This window comes from Pygocentrus nattereri, chromosome 14 (genome assembly GCF_015220715.1).
Source record: "Pygocentrus nattereri isolate fPygNat1 chromosome 14, fPygNat1.pri, whole genome shotgun sequence".
NCBI classification, from domain to species: Eukaryota; Metazoa; Chordata; class Actinopteri; order Characiformes; family Serrasalmidae; genus Pygocentrus; species Pygocentrus nattereri.
In genome coordinates this window covers 8,685,903-8,704,347 of record NC_051224.1, presented here as the reverse complement: position 1 = coordinate 8,704,347, position 18,445 = coordinate 8,685,903, and the positions used below count along the sequence as shown (strand labels likewise).

At 39.8% G+C, this 18,445-nt stretch overlaps 1 long non-coding RNA gene across 1 annotated transcript; it reads right to left on the bottom strand.

Moving 5' to 3' along the window:
* Positions 1 to 925: 925 nt before the first annotated feature.
* Positions 926 to 13,391, bottom strand: LOC108432177. The gene is made up of 4 exons (XR_005131412.1): positions 13,166 to 13,391; positions 11,176 to 11,908; positions 8,077 to 8,329; positions 926 to 3,107 (listed from the first exon to the last, which is right to left on the bottom strand). It is a non-coding gene; the product is annotated as an uncharacterized LOC108432177 (long non-coding RNA).
* Between the last annotated feature and the right edge of the window lie 5,054 nt (positions 13,392 to 18,445).

The window sequence follows — 18,445 nt, the reverse complement described above, 5'->3', positions numbered from 1 at the left end:
TATGCAACAAGGAGACTGTTTTGTGCCTCTGCTCGTCCGTATAAACAAAGACAATCCGTTAAATTGGCCACCCCCACAAGCACAGATTTTCTGTAGAACGTCAGTAATTAGTGCCTCTTTAGCAAATCCTCCCCGTACAGTGTATTTAAATTAGTTTGTGTCAGAAAATGACTTGGCTGTGTTAGTTACGCTTTCACCTAGATGCTGTGGTCTTATTTTGGCAACCAGATTTTGACTAAAGAAAGTAAAGGCAAAGTGAATGTAGCTCTTTCTTTTTTCACTTATGCACTGATGTCATATCACGGAAACCATGAAACATATTGTATCATATAAATGTATCATTACACCTCCACTCTGTCATGGTGGTTTCGGACAGGTTTGTCGCAGTGTGGAGTGACTTCTGTTACTGGTCCTACTGAAACTAAACGTGTTATCTAGACAGATATTGACTCTTTGAAGGGGCAGAGTACAGCCTGCTAGCTTCTGAACTCCATCTGTAGGTATTTCCCTTGCAGCGGTTTTGTCTGTATGTACTGTGGGTAAATTAAAGGGAGATTCCAGGTAGAGTAGTTTACACAAAATACTCTCTGTATCTTGTTTACTTGGTATAAAGAAGAGCAGAGAGCTCTGATTGAGCGTCTGATAAAAGTCTGATAATTGAAAGGATGTAAGCCATGCGAATTTTGCTCAGAACATATTCCACATTAGCCTATGTAAGACGGGGATACAGTGATACATTCTTAATGGCAGCAATTTCTTATCAGATTTCTTATCAGACAATATATATATATTGTTTCTACAGCAGCTATATATATCTGAAAATAAATCATGCATCCTACAAACTTAAATATGCAATATTCAGCAAATTTTAGAGAACCAACTTGATGTATAACAGAGTGGGGAAAAAAAGACAGAAAACATGACATACATTTTTCACAGCCTACGTTTTATATATAATTTATTTTCCCAAAAAGTTGAATTCAGCAAATAAACAAGGGTTCTGCCTAAGTGCAAACAAAAGTGCGCTTAGTAATTTCATAGAAATAGAAATCTTATGAATAACATTCTGAAAATGTAGATGATGAGAATGGTATCTAGAGAGAAGCTGAAACGATTTAGCCCACGGAAATGATGATTGGTTACTTTGAATGATTACCTTTAATGATCACTAGTAAATGTAAACGTGCCAACGGTAAAATGAGGCTGTTTTATCAATTTCATAAGATGCTGTATGTTAAGCATTCTTAATATATATGTAATATTGACTATACAATATAAACACTCGATCATAAGTTATCATGGTAAGATTCCAGTTGAGAATATTATAGTATCCAGGGGGGGTGCCTTAAGGATTGACCATTACCCAAAACTCTTTATTATGTAAACATCATATACAGTATATGTCCAGCAGTTTGTAGACAACTGCTCATCCAATGCTGCCTCTGAAATCAAGGGTATTAATAGAGAGTTTATCCCCCTTTGCTGCAGTAACAGCCTCTACCTTTCTGGTGTGGATTTACACTAGGTGTTGGAACAGTGCTAGGAATTGACTGTTTGCAAAATAATGACTGACATGCCTCTCAGGCAATCATAATCATCCATAGGCCCTACTTCACTCTGTCAAGAGAAGGAAAAAACTTAAAAACGTTGCGGGTGTAAGTTTAATGAAGCCACCAACCAAAGCACATTCGGTGATCTTGTTGAATTACATACTTTCAAACCATTGATTTCACTGGATCGGTGGCCAAGAAACAGAAACAGAAGATTTGCTGATATGTAAATGATATGTAAATCACACACATATGTAAATTATATGTAACACTGGTAAAATAATAAAATCTGTGCAATTTTATTTCTTCCTTTCTTTGTGTAATTATCGTAGCACAGAAGTTATTTTGCAGATAACTCACAACATGCAACTAGTTGCATGAAAGTTTCACCGTGTAAAGCCAGCTAACACTGGCTTTATCATTGGAGGAGCTAATGATGAGGCAAATTTCTTAGGTATAATCTCCTCCTTATTAGATATGAAAATCTGAGACTTAAACCTCCAGTCGCTAAAGGATTCCCTGGTTTTCTAAATGTAAACATGGTTTCTAGAATCCTTATATAAACTGGTCTATTTTCACATCTCTTCTCAAATATGTAGGTCTGTATGAAGCACACTGTAAAGACTATTTTGAATAAATAAAGGATTTTTTATACCACTGAACCTTTAATCTGCTAGTATAAGCGGCATGGATGCTAGCCTGAGCTTGTTAGACATAACGACCGTAGGCAACGGAAGGCAAGTCAGAATTATGCAAATGGTCAACCAACTGGACATATAGCGTAGTGTACATATGCTCATATAATATTGAATAACTTGTAGATGCATGCTGAAGAAATAATACATGAAAAATACAGAAAATAAAGTACATAAATACATAGACAGTATTATGCTTGCTATTGAGCCTCCAGTGTTGTGTGTGAGACACATCCGTTAAAAGACATTCACAAAAAGAGCAGAACTGGTACAAACGGTCTTTTCCATTCTATTAATTTAGCTATTGATTACATTTGTAAGCATGTATTCCTTAATCTGCACCCCAGTGCAGCTGGAAAGTAAGCCTCCCAGATTTGTTCCAAAAAGCACCCATGCCATATGTTATAGTGTGAAGTGGTGGAGTGTTAAAATCAGGGTCTAGGATTTTCTGACTGATCGACCGCCGGCTCTCAGTCACGTCTCACAGCCATGCATGCCTGGGCAGAGCAGCCAGAGGCAAACTGAGCTGGGACGAGGAGGGGAGCACCATCCATGTCAAATCTTTTGCACATTTTATACATAATAACTTATTCACCCACCCTTATTTGTTAATTTAGCATTTTTTTGCCCCCTAATTTGCTTCCTTTGATAAATTTCTGAAATTTGGTTGTGTTCCTGTTTTTTTTTTTGCTCAAAGGATGCACTAGGCTGCTAGTTATGATAAATGCAGGGTGGAGCTTAGTCTAAGGTTGTGTTACTGAGCTGGCCAAGAAAATTCCGTAACCGTGATGTCTCCATTTGTTCTAAGTTCTGGGTGGTAGCCGCCAGAATACTGTGGGGATTCATCAGTGTGCAGAAATCTCTGTGGGAAATAAGGGAAAATGACAGCCTTTAGAATTGACAGACAGGACATCAGACTTCAGATTAATCGTAAGTGCAAAAATGAAAGAAAATAATGGAGTTCAGAAGTGACAGACAGAATGACAGACTTCAGCCCTGAGAACGTGAGCGGAGTTCGCCAGTCACATGTTCTTCAGCTCCAGATAGCAGGGCATTTTGCCATTTTGACAATGAATCATAAACAGGCTTGAAGTCCTAAAGGTACAGTGATTTCACAGTGACTAAATAGAAACCCTGCTGCTTGAATTACTGAAAAAAAGGCATTGGAGGAACCTTATCTCCTTAAGATTCACATACAGAGCTCCTTAAGAAGGAGCCCACAGCCAGCCATCTGACTATATGCTTTATTTGTGATTGTGTTGATTTGACTGTCAATGTAAACTGGAGTTTCTCATCTCTGGGCCTGTCGCCCATCTGCTCTGCAGTTTGGTGTTTTGCTTTAAATCTGCCTTACATGGTAAAACATTCAGTAGTTGCAGGTTGCAAGTTGAATAAAACATAGCTGGACAATTATATAATGTAATTTTACATAACTGGAGAGAAACATAATTTGACAGGTGTGCAAAGCAATTAAAAAATAGCCAAAGTCTTATGCAACACATTGGAATATTCCACTAGATAGCAAGTATACTATTTAGTATTGTTCATTTATCGCATTGTTCTGCGTAGCGTCTTTCTGCCAACACAATGGAAATCGACTTTAGATTTTTAATCTCATTAAACAAATTCCTTTCCCCCATTACTGTGTTTCAGATTAACTAGGACACTGTAGGCTGTCTGTGTGAAATGTTGTGACTCTGCAGTCCAGATGGGCTGCATTTCTAGACTGCAAAGAGTAGAACTAATTGTTTTGTCCACCACATATTACATGATTTTTTTTCTTTCCATCTTATCATTTACATCAAAATTTTTTCTCCACTAAATTTTCTGTGGCAGCTCTGTTCCAATGATAACTGATCATCATCATATTGATTTAACAGTCTATTTAGGCTTTAGCAGAGCTCAGTAACGGATTAAAAACTAATCACATTGATTTATCAGTTTATCAGAGATTAATAATTGATCATCACATTGATTTATCAGTCTACTCAGGCTTTAGCAGAGCTTAGTAACACTGAGATTAATAACTGATCATCACATTGATTTATCAGTCTACTCAGGCTTTAGCAGAGCTCAGTAACACTGAGATTAATAACTGATCATCACATTGATTTATCAGTCTACTCAGGCTTTAGCAGAGCTCAGTAACACTGAGATTAATAACTGATCATCACGTTGATTTATCAGTCTACTCAGGCTTTAGCAGAGCTCAGTAACACTGAGATTAATAACTGATCATCACATTGATTTATCAGTCTACTCAGGCCTTAGCAGAGCTCAGTAACACTGAGATTAATAACTGATCATCACATTGATTTATCAGTCTACTCAGGCTTTAGCAGAGCTCAGTAACACTGAGATTAATAACTGATCATCACGTTGATTTATCAGTCTACTCAGGATTTAGCAGAGCTCAGTAACACTGAGATTAATAACTAATCACATTGATTTATCAGTCTACTCAGGCTTTAGCAGAGCTCAGTAACACTGAGATTAATAACTGATTATCACATTGATTTATCAGTTACTCAGACTTTAGCAGAGCTCAGTAACTCAATAACTAATTCAGTAACTAAAACTTTGTCAAAGTTTTTTGTGATGTACATACAAAGCATTGTAAGATAAAATAGTCTCCGCTTATTTTTCTAATTTAGCACTATTTTGCCATCATCAACATTAGAAACAAAACTCAGAAGACAGAATAGTTTTGGATAGTAGACAAAATGGCTATATTTGAGTTGTGGACATTACAATGGCTAGTTTCTATCACCACCACTGTAAAGAGTCAATCATTTTCTCTACAGTGACCCATTGCACATCTAGCCACTCTGAATGACATTGTTTATGTCTCAACAACAAACAGAAATAAAAAATGGGTGGAATTCACCTTTAAAGTGTGTGTTGTCAGTGGAGGGTGATGTTTACCTCACCGATGAATCCAAAGCTGATGTTTTTTATTTGCAGGTTTTGGAAATGCATTGATAACTATTGTCTTAGTGTATCAGATGTATTTTATATGTCTCTGCAGCCACGTCTTCTGACCCTATCTTCAACTTCAAATGAAATATTCACAGCAAACGCTGGAGCTACTTCACTCAGACTACCACTGCGTGACATGAGCAACATAACAGCATGCGCCACAGCTTGCACGGACTATCCATTCACACATTCGGCTTTTTCACTGTGGACTGAGGCAGCATCTCATTCACTTTTAATGGAGCCATTGTTTGCTGCTCGTGCTGCCTGCTCTGACCTAATAACATGGACAGTCCACGTTGCTCATACGACGCAGAGGTGAGGCTGAGTGTGGGAACTGCATTTAAAAATGTACATGCTCTTATGCATATCGCTGCTGTCGGAAACAAAACCTCGCATCTCCACGCTTTTCAGTTTTTGATATAATTTGAATGTACCTGTTGCCCTTTAAACTGTGTAGAAATTTCATGATGAATGGACAGACAACAGTGGCTAAAAATGACTTGCAAATAAGTCTGTTCCATTGACCTGCATTAAATGGTAAGTAGGCTTTTTCCTTCTGCTGTAAAGTTATCATTTCTGAGATACAAGGTTTTGTTCCGACAGCAGTGATACATAAGATAAGAAACCCAGGCAATTCACAGCCACCCCAGAACCTGTGCCCAAATGCAAGTGCATACCCAGACACTACACCACTATTTTGGACAGTTTATGCCTTTATTTATTGTGTGCCTGCCTGTTGCTCTTATAGTAAACCCTGCAGTGTGCCATAGAGTTGCTATATCTTGTTCCTCACTCAACACATGTCTGTAGTGAGAAGAAATGACAAAGTTGACAGTTTGACTTTGACAAGAGCTGTGAAAGTACAAAGCTGAGCAGTGCAGTTGAACTGCAGGACTGGAGTTGGAATGATGTGAAAAAGGCATTGAGTATCTCCACAACTACTCTGGACGTGGAGGGCCCTAGTTCCTGCTCAAACAAACCAGTTTCAGCTCATTGATTGAATTTAAGTCAATATGAACAAGAAATCAGAATCAGAATTTCAAGGTAAACAAAAGTCATTACATTCTGGTGGAATAAAAACAAAAAAATTTGTGTCTTTTAAATAATCTAAGTTCTGCTTAATATAATCATGGACATGAGCAAGGTAAAAAATAAGTCAAGTTTGATTTCAAATTTTGATAATCACCAAATTGTGCTGGAACAAAACTGGATAGCCCAGTGCTAAAGCCAAATCTTCAACCAACACTGGAAGCTATAGTTGCTGAACAGATCTAAACCTGCAGAAGGTGTGGTTAATGGATATGATTCACTGCTTCTAAAAACCTTTTAACAGGCTTGGGAGGTCAATACTACTGTAAAGCATTGTAGGAATCAAAGAGCAGTGATTGCCAATCCTGGCCCAATATCATTTTCTCTGCTCTAACGCACCTAATCAGCTAATTAACAAGCTGAAGTTGGGTGTCAGCGTAGGGAAAACATTCATCTTCACTGTCATAGCAACTTTTCATCTTTTCTTTTAATGGATGTTAATGTAATGAGTGCAGGTGTTACTATACCCATGCTGGTTATTTTTTTCAATACAGTATGGTTTGTGGGATATGCACTGTGAATTGATTATGGTAAGATTTTATGTTTTTAATCCTTTTTTTCACAGTAACATTGATGCAATAGAATTTGATGGATGATCTACAAAACTGGAAACAGAATTAGATTTTTGAATTAAAATGTGATATGATTTTACTACAAAAGCTGCAGCTGTCTGTTTTCTCTTGGCAGGGTCATCTTTGTTGAAAAGTGTGAATTTTCGTTTTTTTACAAGACGTTTTATCCCTCCTCTTTCACCACTGATTGCTTGCTTGCGGCTCAACAGAGTCACAGCATTTCACACAGAGAGTAAACAGTGTCCTAGTTAATCTGATGCCGTAATTATGAGGAAAATGTTTCGTTTGATTAATCAGCTTTGATCATGTGTATGTGTGTGTTTATTATTTTTTTATATAATATCTAAGTCAATTTCTATTTTAATGGCAGAATGGCCACTAAGGGGGCTGGTAGACAGAAGCTGCAATAGTATTGGTGATATTATTAGACATTCTGACATTAATTGGAATAGTTATGACTATTTTATTACAAATACTCCTCAATATTCCTAAAATACACGATCACAAATGTAAGAAAACCTGGGGAACACGTTATTTGGATAGCCTCCATAGATGCTTTGTAGATACTTCATTCCCTTTCAAGTTACATTCAACTACATATCTACTTGATTGGCCATAAAACTCTAAACCTGGCTCTAATCCTAACTCTAACCTTAACCTCAACCCAAAACCTAAACCCAACTCTCACCCTGGTCCAAAGCCTAACCCTAACAACACCACTGTTTACAATCAGAGTTTCAAGGGATAGCTTGTTAACAATTTGAACATCTATAGATGATCTATAGGGGACTATAGCAGACTATCCAAATAAAATGAGACCAAATACGGTTCTACACTTAAGAAAATGATGTGTTAACAGCGGTTACACCTGCTGTCTTGTTTTGGCAATTGAACGTTGACTAAAAAAAAAGCAAAATGAATATTGGATTTTTTTACTTTACTGTATTGAAAATATACAGTACTGTTGTGTTTAAAACCACAATAATCCAAGTCACATTTTGGACCATTTCTATTTGTCCATTTGTCATGATTTTGTACTTTTGCAGCACCTGGTGTTGCAAATGATGCTTAAAAATAAACAAAAAAACTGAGTTATGACATTATTTCCAAACAAATGTGTGTAGGCCAGGCATCCCCCAGGACCAGAACTGAGAACAAACATCACAGATGACCTGCTGTTTCTGAACTTACATGTCCACATGCGGATGCACATGCCACACATGGAGATTACGCTGGCGATGTTGAGAGCGCGACCACACTCTGGGCTCATCAGGCAGTTCTTGGTCTTCATGCAGCACTGCATGCAGCAGTTGGGCCCAGAATCCGAGCGCTTCTTATCAGCAGACTGGCTCGCGGCCACGTTGCTCGTGTGCTGCTGCCTAACGACATCGGGGTAGCCCTGCTTCATATAATCCTCCTCCATGGCCAGCGTCCCAGCTCCGGCCTGCGGGAGAGTGTGAAGGAGACAGGGAGTGACAGACGGACTCATGGGCAAAGAGAGCCAATCAATGCTAATTCTGTTCCGGTATCTCAGACCTTCCTTTCATTGTCATTAACTGATATGGAAATAGGTCGATGCTGTATGGATCATCGAGCCTGCTATCTGCACACTGCTGACATACACCAGTCCTTGGCAAATGCCCAAAGAAAAGTTTGGATGTTGGTTCAGACCTTCAAGGGCAATTAGCTGTGTACTCACGGGCTTTAGGCACTTCCAGTTTCACCTGGAACAGCCACTATAAACTATTAAAATGAAAAGTTCCTAAACAATCAGTGGGTTGTCTATATGGACATAGAAAATTTGGTATAGAACCTTTAGATTACATGGAGGTTCTGTTTCCAGAAGTTTTTCTTGCCAATTAAGTCGGCTGCTATTTAGGCCCCCCTTATCAAACGATGCTACCAATCTGGAAGGGTGAAGGCTAGCATGTGCTTCCTCTAGGTCACATCACAGGACAGGTCAATAAACCTGGAGGAGAATACTAAATATTAATTCTGATGTGTCAGCTATAACAGATACCCATGTTGGATTAGCATCGCTAAGTCAGGAGCACTGTCTATAACACTACTTTTACAGAGTTTGTGATTTGAGTTAACTCAAGTAAAAAAATTGTACACTAATTTTTGTATGTGTATTCTCTACCCAATAGGTATCATAATTTGTGAACTACCTACCTTGTACAACCCCAATTCCAATGAAGTTGGGACGTTGTGTAAAACATAAATATGTAAAAACATAAAACATAAAAAACATAAATATTCACTCATTTTGAATTTGATGCCTGCAACATGTTCCAAAGAAGTTGGGACAGGGGCATGTTTACCACTGTGTTACATCACCTTTCCTTTTAACAACACTCAATAAGCGTTTGGGACACTGAGGACACTAATTGTTGAAGCTTTGTAGCTGGAATTCTTCCCCATTCTTGCTTGATGTCTCCGTTGTCGTGTTTTGCGCTTCATAATGCTCCACACATTTTCAATAGGAGACAGGTCTGGACTGCAGGCAGGCCAGTCTAGTACCCGCTCTTTTACTACGAAGCCACGCTGTTGTAACACGTGCAGAATGTGGTTTGGCATTGTCTTGCTGAAATAAGAAGGACATCCCTGAAAAAAACATCGCTTGGATGGCAGCATATGTTGCTCCAAAACCTGTATGTACCTTTCAGCATTAATGGTGCCTTCACAGATGTGCAAGTTACCCATGCCATGGGCACTAACACACCCCCACACCATCAGTGCTGGCTTTTGAACTTTGCGCTGATAACAATCCAGACAGTCCTTTTCCTCTTTGGCCCGGAGGACATGACGTCCATGATTTCCAAAAACAATCTGAAATGTGGACTCGTCAGACCACAGGACACTTTTCCACTTTGCATCAGTCCATCTCAGATGAGCTCGGGCCCAGAGAAGCCAGCGGCGTTTCTGTGTGTTGTTAATTTATGGCTTTCGCTTTGCATGACAGAGTTTTAACTTGCACTTGTAGATGGAGCGACGAACTGTGTTCACTGACAGTGGTTTTCTGAAGTGTTCCTGAGCCCATGTGATAATATCCGTTACAGAATGATGTCGGTTTTTAATGCAGTGCCACCTGAGGGATCGAAGGTCACGGGCATTCAATGTTGGTTTTCTGCCTTGCCGCTTACTTGCAGAGATTTCTCCAGATTCTCTGAATCTTTTGATGATATTGTGGACCGTAGATGATAAAATCCCTAAATTCTTTGCAATTGCACGTTGAGAAACGTTGTTCTTAAACTGTTGGACTATTTGCTCACGCACATGTTCACAAAGTGGTGAATCTCGCCCCGTCCTTGCTTGTGAACGACTGAGCCTTTCAGGGATGCTCCCTTTGTACCCAACCATGACACTCACCTGTTTCCAATGAACCTGTTCACCTGTGGAATGTTCCAAACAAGTGTTGTCCCAACTTCTTTGAAACATGTTGCAGGCATCAAATTCAAAATGAGTGAATATTTGCAAAAAACAATAAAGTTTATCTGTTTGAACATTAAATATTGTGTCTTTGTAGTGTATTCAATTGAATATAGGTTGAAAAGGATTTGCAAATCATCGTATTCTGTTTTTATTTATGTTTTACACAACATCCCAACTTCACTGGAATTGGGGGTGTACAATAAACATCCTCCACTATGTTTTTGGACACCACAACAAAACAAATCCAAAAATAGTTCACTATAAAGTAAATAGGGTACAGTTTCAGACCTAGTCTTAGCTTTTGGGTGCTGTCACCTCCTCGAATGCTTACCTCTGCTTTCCATTTCATGATTCACAAATCACAGCACACACAACCATTACAAAACTGAATGATACTCTACAAATAGAATCACATGGCCTAGTCACCTGTCTTTCCTCTTTGGATTTGAATCATTAACTGTAGCTCATGGCTAACAACTTCATTATCATAGCACTGCAGGGGGAGAACAGAGACACTTCCATCAGACGGTGAGCATTTTTAAGATAGAAGAAAAACAATGGAACCCACATTGGCTCCTTTGTGCCCTCTCTTAGTGCAGTGAAAGGTGAAAGCGAAGACCAAAGGAATGGATCAAATTACCAAACAGAGGTGCACTTTCAATTTAATGTACCTTCTCTAACACACAGTTTTATGTGCTTTATTTTTCTCAAACCTTTCCCATGCCCTGGTGCTGGTTATTCTTTTTTAAGAAACCGAATTAGCTGGAATTAAAACCTTCAATCACACCGCTGTCACCTAACAGGAGAACAGAGAACACAATAATAGCTGAGCTTCATCAAATAGTCTTTATTTACCTCACACGGTTCTGGGCTGTCTTCTTTTTCACCCTTCAAAATGTGCTCCAAATAAGCCACAAAAAGAGATATACTCCTTTTTCGATGTCTTGAATTGAGATCTAGCTGTCTTCGTGTTGTCTTCACTGTTGACAGAGCCAGTCTTCAGGGCAGTGGCCCTCTTTCACTCACAAAACAGAACCAAAAAACCTGTCTAATTTCATCCTCGGCTGTGGGTTGGTGCGTTCCCGTGGGTGTGCATTCAGGTTTTTCCTGCCCGTCCCCTTCAAACAAGCACATTTCTGAGGTCCTTGCATGTCAAAGAAGCCTGTGTACTACTTCCTTTTCTTGCCAGAGTGTGTAAACACTTTCATCCTTAGTAGGTCATCCAAAGGAATTTCACAAATGCTAGATGGTGGAATTATATAAAAAGCAAAAGTAAAATTCATTCTCAGAATGAGTCTTCAGAATGTATAGCGTACAATATATGTCAGGGATACATTACTGCATGTATTTTATTTGCAAAAGACATGAGTCTCTTCAACTCTGTAATGTGAGAAGATTCTAGATCTTCATACACTGTCAGATGTTCATAAATAAACCCAATGCGGTCACACAGTGTTGCAACCAGTGGCAACTGAGGGAGGTGAGAGGTGCTCATCCATCTGGTCCGACAGTTCCCAGAAATACTGAAGCTTTCAGCTCGTCATGTCCACAGCCATTTAAACCACCTGTCCCCCATTCAGAAAAGCATCTACAGACCAAAGAGAATTCCTGAATTAAGTCATGTAAACACAAAAAAAATACTCCTGAGTTAAAACCTCATAATCTAAAATAGTAACTTTACAGAAGATGGAAAAAACCTACTTTACTTTTAATGCAAGTCAATGGAACCAGACTTTTTTTTAGGAGTTTAGGTGTTACAAAGCCAAATGCATTAGGCTTTCCAAAAGCTCATTGTGCATCTGTGTAGTGGCATCGAATACTAACTAATGATGAAGTTTCATGTGTCTGTGGCTTATGGTTTGGTCTGCCCATATTGTTTCGTGGTATTATATTAAGAAGAAGAAGAAGAAGAAGAAGAACAGCAACAATAACAAAGTAACATGTGCTTGGACCCTGAAACTGAAAGTTGGAAGTTTGAAATTGAAAGGCACAGAGAAAATGGGACTTCCAATGACCATGCAGGACGTCATAGACCACCAAAACATATTTTAATACATAATGCAGTGCCCTCTTGTCATTTTTGGTGAACAAACCAGAAACTCATGGATGTAAAATGTCGATATTTATTAAGAATGAGAGGGTTAACAAGAACAGTGTCAAAGCCAGACCACGTCAAGACTGTGAGTAGCAAAAAAGACATACGTGAGCAACAGATTAAATAGCAAACTAGCAAAGTACTTTTTGGACGGTAGCTGTAAATATTGAGGCTTCTCAAGGAGAGCTTTGGAAACAGTTATGCTAGCAAACATAAAATCCAATGAACTGTTTATTTGTTTACTTGTACCATGCAAATGTTTGGTCTTATCGACCGAATGAAACATTTACTGCCCTAGCCGTACAAGTTTTTGATGTGTTTGTGAGTCTCTGTCAGTTTCGTCTCTTTGAACCCCCCCTCAGCCCCCCCCCCCCCCCCCCCCCCACCCCCCCCCCCCCCCCACACACACACACACACACACACACATACACATTGTGGTCCCCACAAGGAAGAAGATCTCCTCAACATGATTGTATAAATACGTTTTGGTCCCCACAATGTGGAATAAACATGGCACACATGCAAACCTGTGTGTGTATGTAATTTTCATGTCTATGTTTGTGTGTGTGTGTGTGTGTGTGTGTGTGCGCGCATGTGAGAAGGAAATCTTAGAGAATTTAAGCTGCACTAGCCTGAAAGCAGCCGTTGCGAACTGATAGCACAGAGGCCCATGTACTTAAAGGTTGAACTGAGGACAGCAGTGAGTAAACTTTAACTTAAGTGCTAGTCAGCAGCAAAACTGTTACTCACCTTCTGTGTGGTGGGCTCTCTGAGGCTCCTCTGAGCTGGTGAAGGCTAGGCAGTAGTTAGCCAGCCTTGTGCACATGAACCAGAAGGTGTAGCGGCAGTCATCGGCACAGGCCCCGCAGCAGCCCTCCAGACACAACTGGCAGCAGATGTCACAGCAGCGGTCAGCAAATGGCCCGGCCTGAGAGCACAAGCTGGATATCTTGCACCAGCTCAATCCCATTGTCCCACTTCCTCTCTCCAACGCTACTGACATGGGTTACAAACCACAGATAATGAAAACACTGGTGATTCTGACGTCACTCTTCCACAAGTGCGTCATCTAGGAAAGCCATGCTTGTTGGGCAGATTTTTATGCTCTCGTTTGCTGTACCAGAGAACTGAAGAGAAAAGACAGGCTCTGTTTGTTTGGACCTCAGGGTCATCTACCATGCAAAGTCAATTATTAGAAAGACTGTCCCATGATTAGCAGATAGCACAATGGCTCCATTCATAGCCGTTAGCTAATAATATGTCTTAGGATTCATGTTTTGTGCCAGCTAAACCTTTATTTCCGATGGAGAGTATTTATGAATAATCATGTAAAATTATTCTTAATTTCATCAAAGAAATAAAAGCAGTTTAAACTGCTATTAACTAATACTTTGAATGTACACAAACATTCTCACAAACTCATCCAAGTAGATTTTGCAGAAATAATGATTTGACCATTTCCTTTTCTCAAACAGTTACTGAAAGCATACAAATCTTCCCGCTACTTGTTACTTTTTGCATGCACTGGCTTCTATAAGTGCTGTTCTATAAGTGCTATAATGTGCCTTTGATACACAGCACATTGCTAAGAAGTATAAATCATAGTGTTACTAAATGACCAGGATACTTTAGGTAAAATTAAATAAGGATTTTAAAACTCAAGTTCTGCTCATTCCAATAGCCAAAATGTAAATGTAATTTCTAAACAAAGTCAAAATAGTTTTTTTTCCCGTCTGGCAAAATAGGCTTCCATACTAAAGCATGTGGGCCAAATAGAGATTTATATTTTGCTATTTATTTCTTAACCCCCCCAAGCATCTCAATCTGTCTACAGCAGGGGTATTTAATTCAAATTCAATAAGGTCCAGTTAGAGAAAAATTCCTCAAGCGAAGGTCCGGAACATCATAATGTCTAACTTGCATTATGACTCGGAGCCATATACTGTAAACTGAAGTAGCCTAGTAAGTATATCAACATCTTATGTAGTCAAAAACTGAACGTCAAATCAAATAAAGTACAATTCAGTCATATTTCAACAGCATTTATAGTCAGTTTTGTCTTTTTTGAGAACGCCATGTGAAATAATCTCCCTCTGACTCACTTTCTTCTCTGACTGCTGTTTCTCGTCTCGTCCCGCCCCTGTGTGTGCGTCACTCACTTGAGTCTCAGTGCTCATCGTAGGCTCAAAATAGGACCACCCAGTTGGTCCGCCTATTAGTGACCTCAGGTCTAGAAACTGACAGTCTGCCCCATAAACTGCTTGTAAGCAGTAAGCAGAGGGCCCATTAGACTTTAACGGGTTAAATGTTCCACATAAGCCTATGAATAGACTATGGACATTAGTTCAATACTATTTAGTAACTACTTTAAATTACTCTTTAACTATCAAGAACCTAATATGTAAATTATAAGAGCGAGGAACATAAGTATTGGCCAAAAATGAGCCCTTACAGTGTAATTGATTAATTGTTGCACGTAAGACAATTAATAAACCACAGCAGTCAAAAGCTAGAGTCATCATCAATGTGAATGATAACATTAATTGACAAATAGGTACCACTGCCACAATTAAAGACAGAATTCCTTGAAGGGCAATTAACCCCCACTGCAAATAGCTATTCCCAAAACTAACTGCAGAAAATATATACTTCCAACTAATGTTATATAGCCACATATGAGCACTTGTATTGTACTTGTATTGCAAAATGATTGAAACTGAGCAAACTTTAGCTAATGTTTGCTTTGCTTACTCTGATAGCAGAGTGGTCTGCTAGTAGCAAACATCTAGGGCAGGGTGTTCAAACTGGGTTTCAAATGGGCCCAACCCTGCAGACTTTAGTGTTCCTCCTTATTAAACATATCAGATTCAACTCATTAGCCAGTTAGCAAAGTATGCATGAGTTTACTTCAGACTGTTAGACGAGATAAATGCTAGTCTTTGCAGAGACCATAGCCTAGAAGCAGTGCAGGTCCTAGGCTTCCTGATACCATAAGCAAACATTGACTTGTATAATGGTTTAACTATAAAATCTATGACATCATTCTTGCCATGGGGGGCCCCTCAGCAAGTGAAGGCCATGCACAACTTATATAGTATAGTTTGCGTACAGGAAGAACTGCCACTGCCTGGAAGAATGACACCCTTGCTCTAGGGCAACAGTCTCTCCCAACATCATGGTTGCAACTGTTCTCTTAACACACCCCACTCCTATCTCAAAAAGTGTGCATATGCATGTATGTATGACACATAAGTTGGAAGGGTGGAATTGGGAGTTGGTTAACAATTCACCGCAAGCCCTTAGCGGTGCTGTTTTCTGTGTTCATTGTTATGTACAGGACCATTATACATGTACAGCATAGAAGCTATATTCCGATCACATTGTCATTAGTTTCCATTCATATACATGGATCATGGCACAATAATCATATTCAGGCCACTGATGGCCACTATGTATGAGGAAAGAGTGGGTTGGGATGTTCTGAACATTTTGCAAGATGATTTGAATGATAATATCAGCAATCCACTTGAGTTAGTTCTCAGACATGTTAATGTGTTGCTCAAAGCAGAAAAAAGGTATCTGGGATCAATTGATAGGGAGTGATAGGTGCGACTAAGTTGATAAGATGCACTGCTTTTGCTGCGAGACGTTCCCCCGATGATGAGTCTACATGTTTACGAGCTGATAATGGCCTTTCTGTTGCTACTCAGACTTGCAAATATGAAGAGACAATCTCGATCTCACGCACACTCACGAGCAGCCAGAGAGAAGCGGTGAATTGGTGGCGGTGCCTAACAATTTATTTCAGCCTTCCATCGAGATTGAGATACGATTAAGATTTATTATTTTTTTTCAGTGGCTACAATTACCGTGGTTCCAAGCAATCCAGAGCATTACCATGGAGCTGCCTCCAGATCACATACAGTGGCATTGGAGTTTGTGTAAACAATAATATCACAGCCAAGTGGGCCCAACCTCATCAAATTAAGCAGTATTATGGTGATGGGAATAGATTTCGACTGATGAGGCCAAAGGCATCGTTTCGGGCTCTCAATCCAAGCTGCGTGCTGCTCAAGCTATGAAGAAGAGTTTATCCCGTAAAAACTGCGAGATTTAGTGGAGCTGTCAGCAGGAGCATGGACTGAGGGTGGGTCAGGCAGGGTGAGTTATGGTGAAGAGGACAGCACCCTGCATAACGATCCGCTGTAGTATTTCATGTGGATTGGCAGCGAACCTCCAAGACACCCCTATTTCACCAAAGGCCTGCTTCGAAGGGGCTGATAAACCAAGCTTCTCTCAATCACTCCTGTCAAAAGAAGCAATTTTGAAGATGGTTGAGTACAGGTGGTGGCTTGTGAATGTTTACATGGGGTTTTGTACATTTTGAGGACAAAACAGCCCTGAGTTTGACCTGATGCAACATGCTGGTGGTCTTGGCAAAAAGTGCTTTATACAAAAAATATGTGTCATTTTTTTATAAAACTTAAAGGCCAAACCTGTTTCTTTTCTGCCATTAATGTTGATTGTTCTGATAATTGATCTTGTTCCTTGCGGTCCACTCAAGATATTTATGTGAATTCATGCGCCAAAAATATAATTCATGTTTACGTTACCATTTTCCGACCTGTCTATTTTGTTGTTACTGTTCCTTTAAGACTGATTCACTCTCAGAAATAAAGGTATTAAACTGTCACTGTGGTGGTACTCCTCTTGTCATTGGGGTGGTACCATCAAGTGTACATCTCAGTACCTTTAGTCAGTGAGCATAATAGTACCATAACCCAATGAAATTATATTTTCTAAGTTGTATTGACTCCACACAGTCTCTTCTCCAGGCTTTTTATTTTGTTGCTCTGTTTTAAAATACTAGCTTATTAAAAAATACAAATATATACACTATATTTCCAAAAGTATTTGTTCATCTGCCTTCACACGCATATGAACTTGAGTGACATCCCATTCTTAATCCATAGGGTTTTGATGTTGGCCCACCCTTTGCAGCTGTAACAGCTTCAAGGAACAGTTTCCACAAGGGTTAGGAGTGTGTTTATGGAAATTTTGACCATTCTTCCAGAAGTGCATTTGTGATGTCGGACACTGATGTTGTACGAGAAGGCCAGGCTTGCTGTCTCCGCTCTAATTCATCCCAAAGGTGTTCTATCAGGTTAAGATCAGACCAGTCAAGCTCTTCTCTTTCACACCAAATTTGCTCATCCATGTTTTTATGGATCTTGCTTTGTGCACTGGTGCACAGTCATGTTGGAACAGGAAGGGGTCATCCCCAAACTGTTCCCACAAAGTTGGAAGCATGAAATTGTCCAAAATCTCTTGGTCTGCTGAAGCATTAACAGTTCCTTTCACTGGAACTAAGGGGCCAAGCCCAACTCCTGAAAAACAACCCCACACCATAATCCCCCCTCCACCAAACTTTACACTTGGACAAATTTAGTCAGACAAGTATCGTTCTCCTGGCAACCGCCAAATCCAGACTCATCCATCGGATTGCCAGATGGAGAAGCGTGATTTGTCACTCCAGAGAACACATCTCCACTGCTCTAGAGACCAGTGGTGGCACTTTACACCACTGCATTTGACGCAGCCGCTTGGCCATGGAAACCCATTCCATGAAGCTCTCTACACTGTTCTTATATCTTATAGCTAATCTGATGGCCACATGAAGTTTGGAGGTCTGTAGCGATTGACTCTATAGAAAGTGACCTCTGCACACTATGCGCCTCAGCATCCGCTGACCCTGCTCTGTCATTTTACATGGCCTACCACTTTGTGGCTGAGTTGCTGTCGTTTCCAATCACTTCCACTTTGTTATAATCCCACTGACAGTTGACTGTGGAATATTTAGTAGCGAGGAAATTTCACGACTGGACTTGTTGCACAGTGGCATCCTATCCCGATACCACGCTGGAATTCACTGAGCTCCTGAGAGCGACACATTCTTTCACAAATGTTTGTAGAAGCAGTCTGCAGGCCTAGGGGCTTGGTTTTATACCCCTGTGGCCATGGACGTGATTG